Source organism: Adiantum capillus-veneris, chromosome 15 (genome assembly GCF_014529385.1).
Source record: "Adiantum capillus-veneris isolate H3 chromosome 15, ASM1452938v2, whole genome shotgun sequence".
Taxonomy (NCBI): domain Eukaryota; kingdom Viridiplantae; phylum Streptophyta; class Polypodiopsida; order Polypodiales; family Pteridaceae; genus Adiantum; species Adiantum capillus-veneris.
In genome coordinates, this window is record NC_140945.1 from 152,295,424 (window position 1) to 152,300,773 (window position 5,350).

A 5,350-nucleotide genomic window follows, 5' to 3' on the forward strand; every position below is an offset into this window, starting at 1 on the left:
AGCACCTAACGCACCTCAAGTTGGTCTTTGATATTCTACTATAGCACAAGTTTTATGCCAAGCTCTACAAGTGTGATTTTCTTAAGACTAAAATCAAGTACTTCAAGCATGTAATTTCTTATGTTGATCTTCAAATGGATCCAACAAAAGTCAAAGTGATTTTACAATGGCATCATCCAACAAACCTAGAAGAACTTTAGATTTTTTTAGGTGTGTGGCAGGCTATTATCATAAATTCATGAAAGATTATGCCAAGATTGCAATGACATACCAATTAAAAAATAAGGGCAGGGCCTTTAGTAGGGGTGAAGACCACCCTCTCAAAGGGTTTCAAATCACTTCTCAAAATTGGACTAGCAAGGCTCACTCTTAGAAGTTCTTGTAATCAAATTGAAGGTGAAGAAAACAGAAGGTACACAAGGTGTACACACCATCTTCGTCAAATTGGAGATATGACCAAGTTTACAAACTCGGACTATAGTTTTGTCAAGAAGACATGGCCAAAATTTAATTTTGGTCTATTTCTTCTAAAGAAGAATCACAAGACGTAATTTTTGTTTGATTAACACAAAATCCTCAATTTCTTAACACATAATAAGGTTTACAAGATAGAAATTGTCGAGACCAAGTATGGCACAAAGTGTGTCTCTCCAATAGAAGTCGATAAGATTCAAGCTTTGCAGTTGAAGACAAGAATATGGATGAATCAAGCAAGACTACAATTGACAACTTCTCTATCTACATGAAAGGCATGCAAGTGTAATGGACCTAACGCCACACACAAAAGGAATTTTTACGCTTTCAATGCAAGATATGAAATTCTTTCAAGGACTTCATTGGTACATAATTTACTATATGTACAAAAGTGATGGGATAGATTTTATGCTCAACAAGGTCCATTGTTTGGTTGATAACCAACAAAGTCGATTCTACTTCAAATATGCAAGGCATGGACAATGATGCGTAAATATGCAAGTTTCTAGTTATGCCCTTTTGCACAAGGGTGCTTATGAGATTCTGCATAAGGGTGCACACAAGATTTATGATTCACCTTAATTTCCCCCTAAATGCATTTTCTATTATGTTTTGGACATGGATGTTTTCTTCCAGGCATTTCTTTTACCTCTATGGATGAGCAACGCCTCATTTATGGTTGAGTCTGATCATTATGATATGTACACAATAGATTATGTTTTCTCTTATCAGTACGCATGGTTATGAAGCATAACAAGGTGCTTTTACATAAGTGGATTTTCACACAAATATGATTCCTCTAATAATGTGTTGTCTTTATGAATACATCAATTTTGATAATGGGTATCAACTTTATGATTTATTAGTAGTTTATGGCTAAAGTCCTCTAGGTTGGTCAGAAGACTGAGAACGGAGCTTAATTTTTCCAATTTTTCTCTAAGTGCAACATAATGGATGTTCTATGAAATCTATGGAATGGGCAAATACAATATGGACTTCTTGTTTATGAGTGTTCATTTAGAAATTCTAGTGTAGCTTATATCATCACCTTTAAGAGGTGTATGGTATGATTTGTTTGTATAACACCTTGGTAAACATTCAAACCAAGATTCATTATCACTCCATATATACACTGTGAGTGTGTAGTTTTATTTATAGTATTGATCATATGTACGATCATAGTTGGTAAATCATGGACTATGGTAGTCTAAGTATGTTCGTTGGCTAAGAGAAAATACAACCTGTGCTTCTAGTTTTGCTTTTCAACAATTCTATTGCAGCATGTCTACAAGATGGTATGGTGTATCTTGTAAATCAAGATCATTTTCACTACATCATGACACAATGTGCATGCAATAATGTGTATCTAGTTCACTTTTTAACCTCAATATTTCTATTTAAGAATACTAGGATGTATATATGGCAACGGGCAAATGCAAAAGTGTTGATATTTTGAGTTTCTCTTATTAGCATTGTTATTTAGAGCACTATGAGTGTAAAGGAAATGAATAATTTGTATTTATTTTAGCTAACAGGTGGCAAAAGCTACAAACTATGCGAAGGGATAGTAATCTTATGAATATTAAATTATTAAGTACTCTTTATGAACTATGGCCATGTATGTCCGAGTGGATAGTTTCTAATCATTTTGAGCATTCAAGAAATCTATAAATAAATATGTGCAAGAGGAAAATTCTCTCTTATATGGGGGATATTGCACCTAGTGTTTGTGTTCATCTTCTCTCCTCTCTCGCCGTGCCGGTAGCACTCCGCTCGAGGAAGTGCATCTGCACGTGCTCCCTCGCTCTTTCTTATTCTCTATCTCTCCTTTGTGCTTTCGGTTGTAGCAATGGTATCAAAGGCTCCTGGGAGTGTTAGAAACATGGATACAATGAAATTAGTAACCAATTAAATCCCACAACTAAGTTTTCTTTACTTATCTTACTAGCATAAATGCATAGAATTGTTATGTAATTCAATTAAAATAAGAATCTTAATTTGAGATTAATTTTCATGGAATAGAGAGATTGTAGAAGAATTAAGCATGGAATGAAATATAATTAGCTTGATTAAGAGTTTAATTAGGATGTATTAAGCATCCACTGAACAAGAAGATTAAAGGAGAAGTATATGGATTCCTCTCATTCGTCCACTCATTATAGTGAGAGTCTGTGAGTTAATAGAAGGGACATATATAAGTATAGTACATGATCATGCCTAGAGATTCAAAGAAGAAGGAGGGAAGTTTTAATGTCATGAGTCAATCCCAAAAGAAGCCGGGGAAGAAGATGGAGAACTAGAAGAAGAGATGTTTTTTAATTATCTCCCTATATGAAGCTCCCTTGGCCAAGAGCAATTCATAAAGCAAATTGAGCACCCCTTTCTCTCTCATCGATGAGCTCTATATTGCGAGCTCAAAACCTAATGTTCAACTAGTATCTATCCCACAATAATGCCATATCACCATCTCCTCGACTCGCAGCCGCGAGACACAACCCCACTAAGGCTTTTTATTATTATCATCTCTTTATAATGATCATATATGTCAACATGAAGAAGCACAAAACCATCGCAAAGATAAATGACAAGAGTCAACCAGGGACCCCTCCGCAAAACACTTCAAACTTAGTTGTTTAAGTTTATAAATTTTTCTTTTGATATGTGATATTTTTGACACAAAATATTAACTCTTGTTTTTGACAAGTATGATTTGCAAAAATCTATCTTAGCAACTGAGGATAATTTCTTTCTAACGGAGAGGTATGTGATGGAAATGAATAAATTTTTATTTACTATAACTAACATGTGGCAAAAGGTAGGTCTTTATGCAAGCCGCAATGAGACTAAAATTGCTTTGTTGCGTAAAGAGCTGGAATCGAAGATTATGCATGAGGAAGATGATATGGACACTTTCCTTGCTGGTGTCAAGGATATCAATGAGCAACTTATTTCTGCAGGTGAAGTCATTTCAAATAGTTCCCTTGTGAAAATTGTCTTGATGCCTTACCAAATTCATACCATACTTTTGCTAGTACTTGGAGACTAATGACCCAAGGAAATCCTGAAGTTGTCAAGTTTGATGCATTATGCACATTGTTGTTGCAAGAGTCACTTTCCAGAAAAAACAAGACTAGGTAGCGTGCAATTGAACAGGCTTTTATTGCTTCTCAAAGAAAGGGTGGTAATAGCAATGTAGCCACTTCTTATGGTTCTGCTGCGAGTGGTAAAACTTATGTTCCTAATGATTCTGCTGGCATCAATTTGTCTGGAAATTCTTGTGATAAGGGCAAAAAGAAGATGCGTTGCCATTATTGTAAAGCTAATGATCACTTGATCAAGTAGTGTCCTAAGTTGAAGGCCAAAGAGGCTAAGAAGAAAGAGGGTGGTTCCACTGCAAATGCTGGTTCCACTTCAAATGCAGCCATTGTTGGGTCTTCTGTGAAAGGAGACTGTGATGCTGATGTTGATGCAGAATGGGCTTTTAGTGTAGAGTGTACTTACAATCCTGCTGTCCATGATGCATGCATGTCACTTGCTGCAGATTCACATGTGTGGTATTTTGACAGTGGTGCTACAAAGCACATTACCTCACATCATGAATTGTTCACCTCTCTCGAGTCTGTCCCTCATGGGAATTCAGTCACTTGTGCCAACAATGCCTCTTATCCGGTTTAGGGAGTTGAAAAGATTGTGCTTACTGCTGCAAATGGCAGTTCTTTCACACTTGTTGATGCACTTTATGTACTTGGGATCAAGAAGAATCTTTTGTTTATATCCGCACTTGTTAGACTTGGACTTGTAGTCAAATTTGTGGATGACAGATGTACAGTTAATGATCTCAGTTTTGGTGGTGATATTGTTGCATCTAGCCTTTTGTGACGTGGGCTGTATAAGCTCACTTTGTATGACAAGTGTGGACAAAATTTTGCAAATGCAGTTGCAGATTCAAGGGCTGTTTCAGATGCAAAATTGTGGCATGCACGTTTTGGGCATTTGAATTTTTCCAGTTTGCTGCGTTTGTAGAAATCTGATATGGTTGCTTCTTTAAGCCTCTTGAAGCACATGTCAAACATGTTTGTGAAGGCTGTATTTTGGGTAAAATGCAGCATTCTAAGTTTCCAAAGGATGGTTCAGTTAGGGCCACATGCAGGCTGCAACTTGTGCATAGAGATGTTTGTGGGCCCATGCAAACTCCGTCCTTGGGCAATTACTTGTACTTCGTGACTTTCATTGATGATTACTCCAGGCATGCATGGGTATTTCCGTTTAAAGCAAAGTCCGAAGTTTTTATGTGCTTAAAACAATTGCTGGCTATGGCTGAAAATGTCTCGAAATGTACTATGGGCACCCTCCGTTCCGATCGAGGGGGGAAGTATATGTCTCATGAATTTAATGCATTTCTGGCTAGTCGTGGGATAAAACACCAATGTACAATGTCTTACACATCTCAACAAAATGGTGTTGTTGAGAGAAAAAACAGGTCACTTACGGAAATGGCACGATGTATGGTCAAAAGTCAAACTTTGCCGCATTCTTTTTGGCTTGAGGCCATCATGTGTGCCACTTATGTGCTTAAGAGGTGTCCTACAAAAATTTTGCAGTCTATTGCTCCATATGAAGCATGGCATGATAGATAGCCTTCTATTGAGCACATGCATGTTTTTCGTTGTTTGGCATATGCTTTGGTGTCACAAAAACAACGCAAAAAATTGGATGATAAGGCTGTCAAATGTATTTTTGTTGGTTATAGTGCTGAAAGCAAAAGTTACAGGTTGTATCATCCGCAAACAAAGCGTATCTTGTTTCACGGGATGTAGTGTTTGTGGAAGATTTTGTTCAGCCCTTGCTATCATGTACTAGAGACAGTAATCTAAGC